This window comes from Cupressus sempervirens, chromosome 10 (assembly GCF_028749045.1).
Source record: "Cupressus sempervirens isolate cs-2001-9-10 chromosome 10, ASM2874904v1, whole genome shotgun sequence".
NCBI lineage: Eukaryota > Viridiplantae > Streptophyta > Pinopsida > Cupressales > Cupressaceae > Cupressus > Cupressus sempervirens.
Genome location: NC_143127.1, coordinates 625,247,280 through 625,268,740, shown reverse-complemented (window position 1 = coordinate 625,268,740; position 21,461 = coordinate 625,247,280). Strand labels below are relative to the sequence as shown.

Genomic DNA, 21,461 nt, shown 5'->3' with positions numbered 1-21,461 from the left:
ACATGATTCTGAGTTGATTGAAACTTAAGAAAATGTTAAGTGTAAGGGAATGGTTTAGTACCTTCAATTGGTTCATCTAAACTTTCTTAGAAATACAACATGTGAGATTATTTTCTAAGCAAAATTTCTAGTTCAAGACTTCATGTTGTAATTAATCCCATACAAGGAAATTCAAACAAAACTAAAACATATGTGGTTTGGAAGTAATGCTAAGAAAGGACATCAACTTAGTTGGTAATGTATGGAGGTTTTTCTTGAAGAATTAATGTGTCCAGTTAGAGCATTAACTGGTGAATGCAAAGTATATAAGTATATCAAATGAAAAGTATGGTTAACCATTATCAGATGAGATTCATGTTTCTTTTTTATTCTCTAGAGACGGGATTCAATTTTTTTAGTTGCTGTAAATTCTATCCTAATTTTTGGGTTCCCCCAAATATCCATGATTCAACAATTCTCTTTTGTCTTCTACAACATAATTTGAATTCCACTATTCTACAGTTACTCTTGCTTCTATTAGAGGGATTAAAATGGAAGCTTAGAAGAAGATCAAGAGGAAAATAGAGATGGACAACTAAGAGAGTTTTGATGGATATTAAGGAGTATTTTCCATCTCGGGCTTCGTCGTTTGCCTTGATGCCCTCCAAATTTGAATACAAAAAAGGGCTGAAAATTTCTCAAGGAAAAGGGAAATGATCCATCTGGGCATCTAGCTTGACCCCTTCTTCAAGGAATTCTTCCCATGTGCAAGTAGCTAGATTATCAACCTCATCCACATTTAGGTTCATTGGTTTCTTTTGCTTCAAGGCCATTTTTCTCTATTTTTGTTGATAAATTGTTACAAATCATATGTAATTAAAATCACCAAAAGTTTTGGAACACAATTATGCTTAGAAAGTGGGTATTAGATGGACTAAACAACTAATGGGAATATGGTCATTGTGGTAAATAACTTTTAAATGACTGGCACCACATAATCAGAAGCTATATAGGAGCCACAAGCTATAACATTGAAACAATTGGTTTAGTTAGTATTGAAGTGAGGCAAGGTGCTAGAGAGAATTGCATCTCAAAGGATGCTTCCTTATTTGCATAGGTTTGGGTTTGGGTCCTTCTTCATTAGAAACCATTTACACCACTACCACTACAACATGTCATCATGTTCATCGATGCTTAATGGTATTAACATCATAGAAATTTCTCCACTCTATCTCTAGACCATGGCATGTCTAGCTTGGGATTATTCATCATTAGAATTCATAGAGTATTTGTCATATGCATTTTTTTAAAGACTGCCTCCAATTTTGAAATTTTTTTTGTGTAGGTAATTCTTTTTTGGAAACCACTTATACACCTCTATAGGATGGACCATTGTTAACAAATCTTGAATCAATCATCACCATACGAATTGCTCAATCTTACCACCAGACCATGGTCATTTCATTAATTCTTATTATATTTGGTTTAATGTTTTTTTTTGAGGATTGAATGTGCAGAAAGATCAATTGGACTATAGTGAGAACTTAATGTTGGATGCCATCCATAATTCTTTGATTCGTCAGAGGAAAATATTATCTTTAATATTCTTGAGAGAGGACAATACTTTTTTAATGCCCCTACCTATGATGGAAATGTAGGATTTGAGAATCCAACTCCAAAAATGCGCCAAGATCACCTGCAGTGCAAATAGCTTGCCAAAGAGAAACCTAAGGAGCAAGAGCTTGAAGCAAGAACCGCACAAGAAAATATTGCACAATAGGAAATTAAAATTGCTATGTGAATGGATGAATTTACAATGAGAGAGATAGATCGCTTATAAAGGCCTCAAGGAAGCTTGTAGAACAAGCTTGAAAGGTGGTAGAAGATAAGGTTGACAACTAAGCACACTTTCCACAAAAAGGAGGAACATGCTAGAAGGGAACAAACTCCCATGTTGTTAACAAATTATCTCTACAACTATTAACCACATGCATTTACCTAAGTAAGCTTAAGTAATAGAATAAATAATTAATTATTTACTCTAACACCCCCCCTTAAGTGCAACTTAGGGGAATGCCTTAAGCTCACAAAAACTAAGATGAAATGTAGGATGGGTCCCGATAATAGGGCCATGTTAGGTACCCATGTACAATGCAAGAAAATGAAACCTCTAAAAATAGAGAAAGAGGGAAAACCACTTGGGAAAAACCCTCCTCCAAAAAGAGGTAAAAAACAACATGCTGAAAAAAAATATGAAGTGAAGGAAGGAAGGCCTCAACTAGTCCCCCCAAGGACAACTTCCGTAACCCCAAGCATAGACCATAGTTGAAGATAGTAGGGTGATGCAAAAGGTTTAGTGAAGATGTTTGCAACCTAACCAGGGATAGGAATATACTCCAATTCAATAATACCATCCTAGATCAACTGACTGATGAAATACATATGCAACTCAATGTGCTTGGTACGTTGATGCTCCATTGGGTTGCGAGAAATGTGGATGGAACTCTGACTATCACACCACACAATAGTGGGACGATCAGGAGGAAAGCCAAACTTAGTCATCAACTGAAAAAGCCATAAAGCCTCCTGACTAGCAAGAACTATGGCCCGATACTTAGCCTCTGTAGATGAAAATGCTTGAGCATCCTACTTCTTGCATGACCATGTGATAGGACCTGAGCCAAGTCAAAATACAAAGTCAGAAGTAGACTTTTGATCATCGACATCACTAGCCCAATCTGAGTTAGTGTAGCCAACAATGCGTGGAGTCCCCGTAGTATAGTGAATTCCATACATGAGTGTGCCCTAAATGTAGCAAAAAATATGCTTGGTAGCTTGCCAATGACTCTCATGAGGGTCCTAAAAAAACTGAGAGACATGGCCAACTACAAAAGAGAGATTAGGATGAGTGTGTATCAGGTACAATAAGCTACCAACCAATTGCTGATACAAAGTAGCATCCACTGAAGACAAAAAGTAGAAGGTAGACAAGGTGACACCCGACTAAAAAGGTGTGGGAGTAGGCTTGAAATCAAGCATGTCAAAGTGACAAAGCATGTCAAGAGCATACTTCTATTGATACGCAAAAATCCCAGTAGAAGGATTAATCTAAAGACCAAGAAAATAGTGTAGCAAACCAAGATCAATCATCTCAAACTAGTCCATCAGTGCATGCTTAACATCTTGGAGCATAGATGATGAGCTATCTGTAAGGATAAGATCATCAACATATAGGACAAGAATCAAAATATCATCACCAAGACACTATATGTACACTGTGGGATCAGAATGGCAATGAGTAAAGCTTGTACGTAGCAAAAAGGAGTCCATCTTCTCATACCAAGCTCGAGGGGCTTGTTTGAGAGTATACAATGAACGTTGAAGCCTGCAAACCAAGGTGGGATCTTGTACAAAAATTGGAGGCTGCTCCATATAAATCTCCTTAGTGATATCACTATGTAGAAAGGCACTCTTCACATCCATCTGATAAATTGGCCATCCCTATGAAGCTGCGAGGGATAAGACAAGGCGAATAGAATTCATCTTGGCGACAGGGGCAAATGTCTCAGAATAATCAACACCCTCAACTTGCAAAAAACCATTTGCAACAAGACAAGCCTTATGCTTATCAATAGAACCATCAGCAACATACTTAGTATGATAAATCCACTTACATTGTACTAGCTTTCTCTCCTTGTCAAGAGGACAAAGATCCCATGTGTGATTCTTCATCAAAGAAGAATATTCCTCCTCCATTGCACTGTCCCATTCAAAATGTCCTATCACTTCTGCAAATGTCTGAGGATCAACACTAATAGCATGACTAAGAAGGCTAGAACCCACAGTATGAGAACAAGTGCGATGGGAAGTGGATGGGTCACCAGCTAGAGATCCTGCAACATCAACTGTAGCTTGAGCCCATTTAGGGATCTGGGGAGGATCCTATGGTGGAGGGAAATGGGGATCATCATGATCATCATCCTCATCATCCATGGAACAATCTAGAAATGAAGAGGGAGTAGTGGGAGCTGAAGGAGGTACTAGAGGCAAGGAATGAACTGCAGGAGGGCTCTCATCAAACTGGACATCCTATCAAAATAGGACCTCTCTGGAATCAAGATCAAATAACTTGTAAGCCTTTACATCCTCATAGTAGCCAAAAAAAATTAGTGGTCAACTCTTCGGTTCCATTTCTTTCCTTTAAGCATTAGGTACAAATGCATATGTTGTACTCCCAAAAACTCTGAATGATGATACATCAAGCTTGACATGAGACCAAGCCTCCTCATGAGTCATATGTCAAAGTTCCTTGTGAGGCATCTAATTCTGAATGTAGTTGGCACAATTGACTACCTCTGCCCAAAAACATGAATCCATGGACCTAGACTAAATCATGCAATTTGCCATCTCCCGAAGGGTTCTATTCTTCCACTCGGCCACACCATTCTACTAAGGAATGTAGGGCACTAAAAGCTGATGTTGAAGACCATCCTTAGAATAGAAATCTTTGAAAGCGTGGTTCACATACTCCCCCCCATTATCCGTGTGTATGCACTGAATAGAAAGCCCAGACTGCTTCTCTACAAATGCCTTGAAAAATTGAAATGAGTCAAAGAGATTAGACTTGTACTTAAGAAAGTACACCCACGTGTGTCTGTAGAAGTCATCAATAAATGTAAGCACACATCTAGCACCCAAAAAAGAAGGAGTAGGAAATGACATGAGGTCACTATGAATCAACTCCAAAGGTTCTAAAGCACAAGTGGCTCATCCATCTGGAAAAGAATCCCTATGTTGCTTGCTAAGTGCACATCCCTAACAAACACCATTTGGATAAAAAATCTGGGTAAGCCCAAGAACAAATGCCTATGTGCACATCTACTGAAGATATTTGTAATTGACATGCCCAAAATGTTCATGTCAAAATCTACTTACTGAATCTATGTGTGCAATTAAGCATGAACCTATGTGATCAAAAGACTCAAATCCATCAAATCTATAGAGGCAATATGTAGAGTCAACACTTCCAGTGACCACAATCATCTCAGGATCATGCAAGTCCCGAATAACCACATCATGTGGTGAGAACTCAATTATCTTCCCAGAGCTAGAGTGGCAAATTTGATAGATAGACAGAAGGTTCATTGAAATATCACGAACACAAAGTAAATCTTGTAGAGAGGCCCCGACCAAAGCAACAGTACCAAAACCCAAAAATGAAAGTTGTAAAGTTTTCCAACTACAATCTATGTTATGGCATAAGGAGCAAGTGAAGTAAGCAACTTAGGAGTATTTTTGATGTGGTGAGAAGCCCCAAAATCAAGAATCCATGAAGGCGCTAAAGTTGTAGCTAATGCAGAAAGAGCATGACCTTTCCCTGTAGGTGGAGATGACGAATGAGGAGCTAAAATCTAATGTTCCTTCATGGCTTCCTCTAAAGCCTCCAATCATTTCCAACACCTATAAACTAAATGTCCATCTTTCTCACAAAAACTATAGTTCTCATTGGATTTCTTCTTGGTCTTGGAGGTAGACTCACCCCACTTCGAAGAATCTTTAGCCTTGGGAGGGTTTTCCAGAGGATTAGCTGGAGGCTTAGGATCAAATTTTGATGTGTCTTTCTTCAATTTTCCTTTCTTCTTTGATTTTCCCTTAGAATTTTGAGCAACCAATACTTGGCTAGAAGAGCTAGAGGTATCCATGTGTTGGATCTTTGCTTGTTCCCTAGTCAACCTATCACAAAATGTCTTGAATGTAAGCATCCTATGTCTATCTCCAAAGGCATCCATGGTAGAGTAGAAAGTAGAAGAAAAAATTTGATATTGCCCCCTCAACTTTGAGAATATCAAGAATATGCACTCATCATTAGTTTTGTTCTTCCCACATCCCTATAAAACTACATGTACGGATTTGAACTTCATCAGAAAGTCCTCAATGGTGGGAAAGTTTCTTGGTGACAAAGAAGTCAACTCTACATCCAACTAAAGTGCCTAGAACTCATTCACCTGACCAAACAAAGTTTGAAATTTTTTCCAATAAGCCCATGGAGTAGTCAAACCATCCAAGTGAAACAGTAGACTGTCTGAAATGTTGAGTGCAATCAATCCCACGGCTTCATCCATTTTGTTCCTGTGCTATAGAACCTCAAAAGGTCACATAAGAATAGGTCAATTCTCATCTAGAAAAGACCATAGACCTCTTGACATGAGAAGCCTAGTCAATTGTGCCTTCCAAGTGTGGTAGTTGTGTGGTGTGAGATGGGTCACAGATGGATCCACCATTGAGAGAAAGAAAAAAGACAGAAGTAGAAGGGTCTTATCTGAAACAAATTATAGAAAATAAAATACCCCCTCCCCCCCATAAACATACAAATATATCCCTCAAATACCACAAAAAAACTATGGAAAGCAATAAACTGGAAAAGAACCTGGATTTGTTGATGCAGAGGAGGAAACACAAGCCTCTACTTTGATGCATAAAAATGGAGCTCAAACAAACTCAAAATATGATGAAACCAACACCATTGTCTCCATCTCTAAGTCAGCTTTTCAGTGCTTCTTTTGGATCAAAATATACCTTTGTGTGCTCAAGTTATGGCCAAAAAACTGACTGTTACTCCAAAAAAGAACCTTGTTGGAAAATTATAGACACTATGTTAAATTTGATGCTTGTATGGCCATCGCCAAAATTTTTTTCTAGTGGCTGGAATGATGACATCACCTCATCAAAAAATGATGTCAACGTGAGGTCTGGTAGTGATAACGTCACTCACCGAAAAGATGATGTAAGCTACCAGAAATCTAATGTCAACATGGTGCAGTCACCAAAAAGTAACATCACTCTTTTGAATTCTACATCAGTAGGTTGGAGTGGCTACAAAGAGGTAGAGGAGTAGAATCCACTAGCGACAGTGGTGCCTGGGAGGAAAACCTGACGACATTGCTATCTCGAGTGAAGTGGAGGCAGAGCTCTGACATTGATGTTTGGTAGAGGAGCTAGGCAGGGAGCCACTGTTAGCATGGGGAGAAGGTTGTTGGTGGGTAGCCATGTGGTGGTGCTTCGGTGCTGCTACAATGATGCCCTTTTTAAAATTTTTTTACTCTCGTGTCTGTACAATCCATACAACTGCAACTAGGTAGGCTAAATTTTTTTTTCCAAAATGCCCTGTCTCAAAAAATGAAAACTTTTATATGAATCTTGACTATAAATGTCTTTTTGAATCCAATGACAACATCCTTTTGACCCCAAAGTGCTCCAAAAAATCACTCTACCCTTGATTTGAAGAAAAATGCACAAACAAACTAGTGTTTGTGACTCCAAATTACGGCTTCAAAAATCCTTTGAACAAGAAGTAGTAGGGAGGCTCTAATACCATGTAGGAATTGCGAATCCAACTTTGAAAATGCACCAAGATTACCTGTAGTGCAAATAGCTTGCTGAACAGAAACCTAAGGAGCAAGAGCTTGAAGCAAGAACCACACTAGAAAATATTTCACAATAGGAAATTAAAATTGCTATGTGAATGGATGAATTTACAATCAGAGAGAGACCACTTATAAAGGCCTCAAGGAGGCTTGTAGAACAAGCTTGGAAGGTGGTAGAAGATAAGGTTGACAAATAAGCACACTTTTCACAAAAAAGGTGGAACATGCTAGAAGGGAACAAGCTCCTGTGTTGTCAACAACTTATCTCTACAAATATTAACTACACACATTTACCTAAGTAAGCTTAAGTAATAGAATAAATAATTATTTACTCTAATAGGAAATGCATTTCCCATGCTTGGCTTCAATGGGTCAAACAATAAAGAAGCTCGGTTCAAGAGGTACATTTCATGGAAAATTCTTGTCCTTCACTCAAACTAAGAAACTTAAACTTCATTGCCCAAAAGTGGTGAGTAAGATTGAAGCAAGAGATATTTAAAATTCCTATTTTCATTTTTTTAGCGTAACTTGATAATAAAATAGTTGCTATATGATGTTTCTCAGAGCATTTTTAAGTAGGATTTGTAATGTACGAAGATAAATCCATATAAACATTTTTCTTTTGATATTTCAGAAATGAAGCAATGTCTACATGCAATGATCATTGACTTTCCTATCTATATGTAGGTTGGCAAGTATAAAAGCCTAGATGAGCATCCATTTTTTCATAAAGGCATACCAGAGCCTTTGCTTCCACCTCTAAGATACCCACAGGTGCTACTATTGCATTCAAGTTGAAATTCAAATTGATCAATAATAATTCTATTGTATATTATACCAATTTTGAGAATTTGTAGTATGCAAACATTGATATTTAGGGTATGTGGATTACAGAAACCTAGAGTATACACAAGTCAAATAGAAAATATAGTTTCCTCAAAACTTTTTTAACACTTAATGGATAAAATAAATATTAAATGTCACGGTTAACCTTCATCCTACATAAATAGCATAAATGACTTTAGAAATTCCATTTGTACCTTCAATACACAAGTTTTGAGTATCATGAAGATGTTATCCAATATTCATATTGTGTATTTACAATGTAAGTATTTGATTGAACATAGGAAGAAATTTAATGCCAATCACGTGGAATATGTAAACTAAAACCTTATATTGGGAGCCCCCAATTCATCCCAAACACTCAAAAACTTATATTTAAAAAGGGTTCCAAGATTTGATTTGATTCTATGTCTTGTAGATCTGTGTGGAGTAACAAAAAATTGATAATCCCTAGGTTTAGTTTCATGTATTGAATCATAGTGAAAGTTCAATTCTAGATGTTAAATAGACAAATAAGTAATATTGTCTTAATAATAAATACCTAGAAATGGATGTTGTTTTTGATACTTATGATAGTATGTTTACTATCATGTCCTAAATAAATAGAAACTCTCTAGCAAAGGAAGAAGAAAAAATAATATAATGATGTAAAATTTAGCTAGGGACATAATCAACTGAACAAGGTGATCTTGCAAAGAGAAACTTGGGAGACTAATTTTAACTGTCGTAGGTCAAATGGTTAATTTTCACCTAAATCTTTAGACTAAGAAACATGAGAAGAGTTATTAAACAACCAATACCAAGAAGATAACATAGGTCAGATGCCAAGGAAAAAACATTTGAATTTTGAAACAACCATTGCAATTATATTACCTACTTGTAATAGGTGATTATGGTTTTAGTCAAATATGATACCTCCTGACTATATGGTGCCAATAACCTTAAGAACTAAAAAAATTAAAAATAATAGTTAGAACGTGAAAGAAAAATGTACTGATTGTAAGTCCTAGTTAACTTTCAAGCCTAAAATTCTTTCTTGACTTAGGTTTAGTTTACCATTAAAAAAAAATTGGAAACATGCCAAGCATAAAATTTTAGACAACGATTAATTGCACAAATATGATAACCAGTGAAAATATTCTTTTTGAGTTTAGTGCCCTTTTTACTGAAGTTTCAACAACAACCATAAAGTGACAATTTTGCATTTGTAAGGTCTCTCCTCACATGTACTTATTAAATATGAATTTTTTTGTTAAATCTATTGTTGAAGATTAGAACGGATATGAAGTAATATTTTATGTTGTGAATGTCCTAATGAAATTTAGAGTAGTTGATACATCCATGTTTTAATACTCAGTGATTCGAGAGTTACTATATTATCTCAACTATTTAAACATTAAAATTTCACTAACAAAGATAAGAGGCATTTTTACCTGATGATAAGGGTGTTGATTTTGGTACCTCAATGATTAGGTTTTATGATTTTAGAAAGTTCAGTATTCCTTAATTGGTGATGTTTATGATGTTAGGTATATGCATGCCTAATGATGATTATTCTAGCATTTTAATTTGAATTAATAAATGAGTTATGTTATTTTGATTACGTAGTTACTGATGATTAAATGTGAGTAGAAATGAATTAAACAGTTAATTATATGAAAGATTCATGTTTTGATTTATGTAACTATCCAGATAGGTTTTGAATATATGTATGTGATTTTTTTGAGCTACTGATGTGTGCAATGAGTGTGTAGGATATTTTAGTCGAGAAATCTAATGGAGAAACTAAACTAAACCCCATGTACCGATTGTGGAAACCAGGGTTGAGTCTAAAGAAAGATGCAAACCCCGTTGTTCATATTTTATTTGTATCGTGAGATGTATGAATGTATCATTCTGTAATCAATAAGTGTTAATGTTTGTAACAGTGATATTATAGTGTCGCTTGACACTTGTGAATTGTATATGCATTCTAACATGATAGTTAGGGTTAACCGAGTAACCTAAAGATCTAAGTTGGACTAAGTTAGTGACCTTTTTGCTAATCAGTTAGTAATTGAAGTTAATTACCCTAATCAGGATTAGTGAGTAATTTACATTTTTTTGAAGGTTGTTAGAATGTCTTAAAATTTTTCTAGCTTTTGATAGGTCCCTAATTAATCCTAAAGGCCTAAAAATCATGAAATCTAAGTACCCAAGGGGTATGGGTATGGGTTGGGGGCATTTTCCACTCCCTAGCCCCTTTTGTTAACTTTTATGGTCACTCAAAAACTCCATTTTTGCTTTATTGCAAAAATTGAATGATTTCATCATGGGTTGGATAACTTTAACTCCACCTTGAGGTTAGCCTATGTGTAGTTGAGTTAGAAGATTCTAGAACTTTTAGGCAAGTGGAGGAGTTATTACATTTTGGAAGGTGGTTGAGTTTAGGATATTATTTAGAGGCAAATTTGAGAGAGTTTTGGTGTTCACCCAACCTCTAGTTTTAGAGTGGAATTTAGAATTGAAGGAGAAGGAGAGGAAATCAAGCTCATCTCAAACTTTTTCATTTTTCATAACTTGATTTTTGAAGGTAGGAATACTCACCTCGTTTTGTTCATGTTGTGCTTCATGTATCAGTTTTATTGCTTATGTATGTTTGTGTGTGTGTGTGTGTTGAGTATGTTGGGAGGGATTGAAACATGTTTTCTTAAATGTCTTTCCTTTGTGTTTTGCTTTGAATTTTGAAGGGATTGTTATGGGTGTATTGGCATTACTCATCCTTGGATAGGGCAGAAGTGGCCATGTATGGGAGAAGCTCTTTAGTTGGACTCCAACAGTGTAGAGTCTCTTCTTAGGATGAGAAGAGGGAGAGAGGGTAGGGTGTTATGGGCCCCTACTTGTTATCACAAACCACGTATGAGTTTTGGAATGTAAGAATGGAAGAACAAAAGTTCTTGAGTTTATAGCCCTGAAAGGGCACCTATTTTGGTGTTGTGTTTGATGTCTCATATTGGAAAAATCCACCTTCTCCCTAGTTTGGTTCGATGTCGAACCTATTGTGCAAACCTGGATGGGAGTGAATGTTTGAATTTTGTCTTCATGTTATGATTGATTATCTCTCGATCAATTTTCGTTCTCTCCATGATCACCGTGATGTATTGCAGAATGCGTAATGGATCCCTTGTTAAGGGCTGAGAAGGAAATTCAAGATAGTTAATGGATTTCAATTATGTTGGGAGATTTATCCTCATGATTGGAACCCTGTGTAAAAATGCTTGTTAAACTTATTGTTGAAATGGCTGTGAAGTTGTGTTTTCTTCCTGATTCTTTCTCGGTGGAGCCTTTGAATCAGGTGGTTCAATAAAATAAATGAAAAATGACTAAACCACATTGTTGAAAAAATTTTTGGTATCATTCTTGCATATGAGTCTTGTAGTTTATTTTTTAGTTTTTAGTATATGTACCTATAAATCAATTATGATGATGTTTACCTTACTTTGACATTCCTATGTTTCATAATAATATTTATTTGATTTAGTTTAATTTGATAAAACAATGATGATATACCATTATGCAATTTAAGTTTCAAAGCATGTTAAAGAAAAAAATTTGATGTTGATTTGGTCTTCATTGTATTTCATAATTCTTAGAAAGTAATCTTATGATCTTGTTTAAAATGCAATATTTGTACTCGATGAATATAATCGATGTTAGAAAGGAAACAATTAATATTGCCCTTGATTAATTTGACACGGTTGGTTTAAACCCAATTAGAAAAATAAAATACACCCCCTTGTCAAAAAAAAAAAATTACATGAAGAAAATTAACACTTAGAATAAATATGGACTTAGAAAAATAAAATACCCCCTAAAAGTAAAAAAACTCTCCGAGTTTGTATGGAGAAAATTAAATTTTCCCTTTTAAGATAGAGAGACTTAGAGATTCTCTCAAATATCTCTTTTGAGCTTATTAAATATTATATTTTTAAATAATAAAGAAAGAGAAAAAAAACAAACAAAACAAATTTAAAGAAATAATATCTAAACTATCCTTTACCCTATGCATCACCTAACTAACTTTTAAACTTAACTCCTTGCCTTTTTGACTTGTTTTTACATTAAATGTTTGTGTTTTGAAATTTGGAAGGGTTTGACATGACATTAGTACTAGCAAATGGTATTGAGGGGGCAAGTGGTTTATAAAGTCTGACATGAAAATCAATCAACAAATGAGATTATGGGGGGGCAGTTTTAAATGTGTTCGGTTTGGTTAAAGTCTCAACCCTTTAATCATAGCCACGTGAGAGGAGTTTGGGTTTAATGTGGGTGGCTGGGAGTTGGGAGTGGAATTGTACAAAAAATAATTCAAATGTTCAATGTGCTTTGGTCTCCCTTTTTACAAGTCAGCACCCATTCATAAATACCAAGGGGAGGATCAACTTTCTTTTTTGGATAGTAGAGCCATTCCTTTGGGAAGTGCATGGTTTAGTTAGTAAAGGGGTAGGATAGTTAGTGTGTAGGTTAGTTTAGGTTTTGTTAGTAAGTTGGTATTCATAAAGTGGTAGTTATAAATTTGTGTATTTAGAATTTAGTATTAAATTAAACATAGTTAGTAATGAGTAATTTAGTATTAAACTAAACATAGTTAGTAATGAGTAATTCAAAATTTGGTATTATCTAAGTGTAGTTAGTTTGAGTTAAGTTAAGAGTATGGTTAGGATTGTTAGGTTAGTTTAAAAGTTAGTAATGTTAAAAGTTGGTAATCTTTATATTATTATTTTTGTTAGTTTTTTTTTTTTTTTAATAAATATTTTTATAATAGAATAGTTAAGTGTTTTATTAAATATTATAATTTAATAAATTATGTTAGTAGTAAATGATTAGATTATTAAGTTTTATTTTTTAATAAAGTTTTTAAAGTTAGTTAAGTTTTATGTCTAGAAAGTTAATTAGTATATTTTTAAAATGTTAACAATTATAATTGTTTTAAAATTGTAGTTACTATTAATTTAATTTATTAAAGTATTTTTAGATTAGTAAAAAATTTTTGAGTCAGAAATTTTTTAGTTTGTTGAAAATGTTTGAATTGTAGATAATGTTAGTGTTTTATTATTTAGTGGTATCTTGATTTATCTATTGTTATTATTAGGATTATAACTTCTTTAAATTATTATCAAAATAGTAAGATTTGTAAAGCACTGTTTAAAGCAATAGTTAGTTTGTTGATTTTTATATTTCGAAATAATTAGACTTATAATTATTCGAATGAACCAATTATATTGTTACCTAACATTTTGATTAATTGATGTTTAATTGATTAAAGTTATCTAATTGATGTAAATGTATTGTTCTCTAATATTTTAAAAAGTAAATAATAGTGATAATGTGTTAGATCTTTAAATTAATTGAATAAATCAATTTAGCAATGAATGTTTAGATTTAACGATCTATTCATACTCATTGATTATAAACTTAAATGGAAATGTTAGGACACTATTAGGGGAACCATGTTGTTGTCTTGAAATTTACCTATGTTCTAATGATTTAAACTTGTCAACTTAGTAGGTTTAATTATTATTACTCTTTAAAAAAAATTGTTGGTGTGTTTTGCCCATATTTTGGGCATGGCAACATTTTTGTTGCATGCATTACATCCTATAGCCCACTCTATCAACATCAATGAATCAATTTTGAGCATGTATTTTGATAGCTTACCACCACAATTTTCTACCAAGGGAGATGACAAAAACTATGGGTCAACTATAGTATGTGATACTTTGTGTTTCCAGGTATGTGTATTAACTATGGTGGGCTTTAGACATTAGTATATTCTTATTAGAACTTTGCATTTATGATGTCCTAATTACTTGTATTCATAATGCTTAAAAGCTTTCATTAACTATGAAAGCTTAGTCTATCTTTATTAGGCATTAACTATGTTGGGCTTTAGGCATTAAGTCTATCTTCATTGGAACTTTTCCTTATGGTGTGTTGATTCATTGTAGGTCATAGTAATGCTCAAAGCTTTCATTCTCTGTGTCTTTACATTTATAAAGTCTATCATGAATTCGTGTTTGTGATTTGGGTGTGAATATGTAAGGCCCACACTAGTACCTTATTTTAGATCTTGATGAAATAAATATGATTAGGAGTTAATTAGGTTATGATTGACATTTTTGTTACTAATAATGATTTATGAGATCCTATTAGAGACTGATGTAGATTTTGTTTATTATAAGGTTGATACCCTATCCAATAACATTAGGTTGAATAGATAAGATCACATGAAAATGAAACTCTATATGTTCAAGCTAGGGACTCGATCAAGGGATTCATAAAATGATTCACTAGCCAAATTAAGAAAGATCAATTAACATTCACTGTAGTGAGAACAACAAGGAATGTAGGTCATAACGACAACAAGACATATGGTTACATTCAAAAATTGGTTTTAAGTTATTATGACATAATTATGGAAGCATTCTAAAATTCTAAGGAATTAACCCTAGAAACTTACACACAAACCCCTCATAATGTGATAAAGGGATATTGCTAGGAATGTCGCTATGTTTAACTTGATTGAAAGGATACTAGTTAAAAAGTCTACATATTAGTGATTTTCACTTAGGACATCTATGTTGAGATCCATTTTATATGTTTTCATGATTTAGTAAAGATGACTTTAGAGTTTCATTGTTAGGTTAGAAAGAGTTGTGATAATATTTAGAATGATAATTGGTTATTTTAAGAAAGATAACGTATAATACACATATTTGATATTTCAATGTTTTGAATATTTAATGAAAATGATTAGATGAAAGTTACTTGTATATGTTAATGCGAATTATGTGATATTGGATTATTCTACACTTATTTGTATGTATTTCTATATTATTTCATTGGGCTACTAATGTTTAAGTTGAGTGTGCAGAAAAGTTGAACCATGGAAATTATTTGAGGAAACAAGGTTCAAACCTATGTGAACATGGTAAATCCAAGGTGAATCTTTGGAAGATTCAAAACTTCATTGTATTGTGTTTATTTCATAATGTGATTATGCATGGGTGTTATAAGTTAAAGATCATGATTAATTAGCGACATGTCATCATGATGTGTAAAGTATTTAATGAATCTGTGTCATTTGACACTTGTGTTGTTTATGTGTAAATGACATGTCATGTAGGATTTTGGGCAAGAAGTCACTAAACCCTAAATTAATCCAATTGTGAAATTAAGTTAACCCACCTTGGAGAGTGTTAGGATGAGTCAGCTTCATGATGGAATTCAAATTAAATTTGATAGGAACTTTAGAGAGCCTAAAAGTGGTTCCCAAGTGTTATTTGGTGAAAATAAGTTACCCAAGTGATAGTAGAATAGGTTGGGGGTCTAACTATAACCATAAGTTGGCCTAGGGGACTTAGGAGGCCCTTTAAACTAGTCATTTTCAAGCCAATTCGAAAATTTGAGTGTCACATGACTTTTGTCCTCATCCCTCCACTTGGGTAAGTTCCTATTGGTAGAAGGTACAAGGGTGTAAGAGGGGTAGGTGAGGATGGAAGTGGAGATATTTTTAGAGAGCTTGTGCCAAACTAAGGGGTTGTTCACCCACTCTCTAATTGTAGAGACATGTAGGTTTTTGGGAGAGGAAGCTTGGAAGCCAAGGAAGGAATGATCTTGTTCACCATTTGATAACCATAGCTTGGAAGGAGGTTATTGCTTCATGCCATGTTTTCTTCATCTCATGAAGTTGAATTTGGAAATTGTAAGATTGCTTCTTTTAGGATCTATGTGTGTGATATGGAATCATGTATTGTCATTGAAATCTTTGTGTTGTGTTGTATATATTGTTTCATGAATTTTCTTGGGGTTTCTTCTTGATTTCCTTGTTTTGTTTTGAATGTTGAAATTTGTTCATGGGTGTGAAGGCTTCACTCACCCTTGGGATGGAAGAGAAGCCTTGGGTAAAGGGGTTAGTTGGGCTTGAAATATAGTTGAGAATCTTGGAGTATAGGCTCCATTATATGCCATATTCATTCATGACTTGCTTTGGGGTGATAAGGAAAATGATGGTGTAGAAAGAAAGTTTATGGAGTATGGGTTTTTAAGGATGGTATAGTTAATGGTGGTATTTTTGGAGGATGTTTGTGGAAGCCCTAAAAGGGCATGAAATTTTTTGATTTGTGGAAGCCCCAAAAGGGCATGAAAATCATTGTTGCAAATATGGTATGATATGGCAAGTCTCCTAATTTAAAGCCCACCTTCATCCAATGTTTATGATTCCATTTGTGAATCATTGTGCAAACCTTGGTTGGGGTTGTAAATGTGTTGCAAAATTTTGTGATCATGTTAGTTCTTATTGCTGTGATGTTGTTTGAATGTATCCTGGTTGAGCCTTGTTTTCCCCTAGCGCAAGGGTGGTCTCCTTGAGGCCTAGGTTGGGAGGTGAGCCTCCATGGTTCTACAATTTTGATCTTTATAGGTTTTTGATGCACCTTGGATACTTGGAAGTCATGAAGATTTCATTGCATAAGAGGAAGAAATACTATTGTAGTTGGTTGATAATGGAGCAGCAAACTCCATCTTGCTATGTGTTTTTATTTGTGATTGTAAGTGTGATATTGCTCCTATTCATTTGTCACTAAAAGGATTGTGCATCATCTTGTGTAGAGATCTTACATCATGTAATGTTTTCAAGAGAGTCTACCACCTTATGTTCAATTGTGATAAGCTTGTTGTATGTTAAGGGAGAACTACAAGAGAGAATTTCATTGTATTGATGTTGTAGATCTATTATCATGAATGTTATTGTATTGGGAAAATGGATTTAGTTTCATAGTAGATATTAGTAAGATGCAAATATAACCACATCTCTATTGTCCCTATTATTCTCTATTCTCATAGAAATAAGTAGATGCATTGTATGATTAATCTTGATTTCATATACAAGTGTAGAATATGCATTGTTGGATAATGGAATTTGTATTTAGTTTATAGTCATGATATGGATATTCATCATGGAAACTAGAATAATTGATGTTCCTTGAGTTGTATGTAGAAGATTTCCAAATTGAATCTAATATCATAGAAGAAATTGTATTGATAGGAAGGTTATCTTGTGGAATGTTATTATCATTCCAATTCTATTGTATAGTAGTTGTGTATGCATATTCAAACTAAATCTTGCATGAGAATACAATGTTAATTCTTGAGCCAATGGTTTTATAAACTTCATTATCCATAGATAAGAATAATTAGTTAACTTATATATGACCCTGCCATGATACATATATTCTTTCTTTTATTGATTAAAAGATTAAATAACTCCATCAATTTAGACTATGCATAATATAATAAGTAACTCCAAATTATCAATGAATTAACATATTATGAATACCTTAGGCTATTGGGACAGAGAATTGAAATGGTTACCATGAATGCATAAATTTATAAGTATTAAACTTGTTGTAGGTGCTCATTCAACTCTCTGGAAATTGTATAGAGGAAGTGAAATATAAGAGCCAATACAGACCAATAACAAAATTAGAAGAATATGCTGAGTATCTTCCAAATAAAGAGATAATAAAATCCCTAGATAATAAAGTATAAGACAACCCAAGAAATCACATTTAAGTACATTACATTATGAATTTATTGGGTAGTCAGTAAACCTAGAAAATTGAACTCCATGTATGGGTCAACCAAGAAATTTGAAAGGGACACAAAGTAGGAAAAAAATAAACTAACATACATTACTATACCCTATATCATGGCTTAGCCTTATAATATATATATATATATATATATATATATATATATATATATATATATATATATATATATATATATATATATAAACACCCCCACCAAGCACCTACATTTTCCCCATTGGAAATCAAGTGGGGCATGTGACAAGGTTATGGGGGAGGGTGCAATTCTAACATCATGTCAGTCCCAAACCCCAAGTCAAACTCCTCCTTCCACATCCCAATTCACCTTGGAAGGAGAGAGGGCATGCGATTTTCAAGGGGAGGAGGGGTAGTTGTTTGGGAAGTGGGAGGAAATTCATGGCAAGTAAAAGATATTTAATGCTCCTTCCACCTTTGGGATTATGCAGCAAATTGTCTAAAGGTAGATGGTACTGTCAACCATGCCCCACTATAGGGAATTAATAAGTGGCACATGATCCTAATCCTAGGAAGATTTCACATGGAGAATGTGGGGGTGCTTTGGATTGGACGTTTGTCCATGCAAGGTGAGGTGTTGGGTAGTGTGTAGTTAGAAATTTATGTATAGGATTATAATTTAATTAGGTTAATAAGTTGGTAATTATCTAGATTATGTACCCATTGAATGTTAATAATATATAATTTATTATTATTAATGAAGTAGATAAAAGCATATATTAGAGAGGGAGCTTTTTGATTAGTATTAAGGGAGGTATAACCTTAGGTAGGCTAGTAAGGACTTTAATTGATAAATAATGTTATAGTAAATGAAATGATGATACTAATAATAATAATAATAATGATAATGATAATAATAATAATAATAGAATAAAATAAATTAAAGGATATGGGATAATTATGTTTGGGTAATTATTCTAGGAATTGTCTTTATAATGCCAATACGTTGTACACAAATCTAATTCAAGATAGAAGTATTCTATATGGAATACAATGAGTAACATACGCGAATTGATACCATTATCACTAAGATGTTGAAGGGCTATGATATAAACATTGTACGTCCTAGAGTTCATCTTGCAAAAATTGTAAAGATTGTTATGAATATATATATAATAAAAGTAAAAGTAGATTAAATGGTATTCTTATATTCAAGTAATTTCTTGAGTTGGTTACTCGGGTCTTTAGAGATCTTTAAGAAGGTAATGGGATTTCATCATTTTAACAAATGGACTCATAAGAAAATTTAAATTCATTACATCAATAAATATTAGGGTTTTCATGCAATATTAGGGAATAAATAATAAAGGTGTTTGATAGTTAATACATAAGAGTATAATTAATTGATACAAAAACTTTGTATTGAACTCAATCTTATACATGAAGGATGCTAATTAAATGAGGAAGGGATTTAAATGGTTAATGAGGAATAGCTAGTAGTGATATGGGAATTATATAATTTTTTTAAATACATGTATTTGATTAACGATAAGTTACATATTTTGAATAAAATGTATGTATGGATCATGCCATTCGTATAGGTATATATGCATAGAAACCTTATATAATCAATTCTTCCTATAATTTTAGCAGCACTCATTTCATGTAGGGAGTATTGAAGTCCATTATCAATGTAATTAATGAATGATAATCAAACGTTTAATGTTACTATATGTTATGCGATGGATGATACATCATGAATATTTATCAAATGTAACTATAAATATAAAGCATGACATTCAATGAAATTGTTTAGACAACATTTTATTGGTAAGTGGTGTGATATTTAGCTCCACCTGATACATATACTGGGTACAAATGTATTATATATATATATATATCAAGAAAATTAAAGTTGATATATTCACAATATAAATGATATACTCCGCTAGGGAAATTTATAGGTATGTACTACCTTGTCCTCTAATGGAAACAAGTATTGGTGAGTGACTTAATACATGAACTACCCACTATTAAGGATGCACCTTTCATCTAACTATTTTGACTAATTAGGAAATATCTATGAAATCTTAACTCATCTTATAAACATCTGGTCCTAAATTATACTTATCAGTGACACCTAGAGCTTAGTTGATTTAGTGGATAGAAGCATGACGACAAACTTGACTAGGTGTGTTGAACTTATATAATGCAACCATTCTATATTAAATGTAATGTCAATTCAATAATAATTCGTCATATCAATGTTTTGTTTTGCTAATTATTTAAAAAATAATAATAAAAAAATTTGTGGTTGTGTATTTTCCTTGTAAAAATTAGGGCATGACAAAATAATTATAAGGAAAGTGGATACCTTGTTGAAGACCTTGATTATGCCTTTTGGTTAAGGAACCATATTCATAAGTACAAGAAATAAATTCCTTTTCTATTTAGCTACGATTTGTAAGGTTAATGGATGTTCCACTTATTTATAGGCCCTTTATATAAGGATCAATTATGGGAAGTTTGTAGCTGATGCCAAGATCAGAGCCTCTCCAGAAGTATATGAAGTTGCAATTCATGCCCATCAACTAATATGAGATATGAAGGTTCATATTTCTTCTTGAAATTTATCTTTTTCACAATTTCTTTTTCTTTATTGATATACAAACAAAAAGGTTAATACTATGCCAAACTATTCATGTACCTTGGATGGGGTATTTATAGAGTGATAGAAAATGCTATTTTTGTGCAAGCATAAAATTAAGAGGTGATGATGGCAACCTGACTGATACTGAGTTCAAAATTAAATTTTCAAATCTTGATAATGTGCAATGCACATTCTAAATTAAGAGTACTAAGTTGTGTTCTAGAATATATCTTTAGGCTCTTTACCATGGAGAATTAGACATAAGATATCAAGAATTCATACTAACATAGACCTATATTATCTGAAACAAGGTTTAAACTGCATCTAATGGTTCATAAAAATATAGACCATGTTCCTAATGAAAAGGATTCCACTATAGGAAAAAGATTAGCTAATGAAATTGCTCACATTTGAAGATGTTGAACTAGCAATTCAGAGAAGAGTTGAAGAAAATACAAAGGCATATGGCTAGGAGGTTAGTTTGGATGTTTCAAAAGTAAACCCAATCTACAAAATTCAACCTCTTTGAATGCCAATCTCTATGGTGGGTGGATCATGCCTTTAACAAAAAAGGTTCAAGTGGCATACCCACTGAGAAGGCTTGATTAAAATTTATTAGTATCGAGTCTCTGTGTTATAATTTAAAGCCAATGAAATTCAAGACAAACAAGTCTTGTCCATTAAAAATGTCATCATGCAATGTGTGTTTCTATTAATAAAGGATGTTTAAACTTAGTTATAGTTCAATAAATTCAAGTTTGAAGTGATAAAGTTAGATACATTTCTTTGAGTCCATCAAAATATTCATTTTTTGGGTCCATCAAAAGATCAACAAAACTTGATAGATTAAATTGATGATAATCATATACCTAAAAATTAACCCAAAGATGTCATTCCTTCAAAAGATAAAAAAAACTTGATAGATTAAATTGATGATAATCATATATCTAAAAGTTAACC

The 21,461-nt window shown here is 33.3% G+C and overlaps 1 pseudogene; it reads left to right on the top strand.

Moving 5' to 3' along the window:
- The first annotated feature begins 588 nt into the window (after positions 1 to 588).
- Positions 589 to 21,110, top strand: LOC149535396 (chorismate mutase 1, chloroplastic-like; annotated as a pseudogene).
- Positions 21,111 to 21,461: the final 351 nt, after the last annotated feature.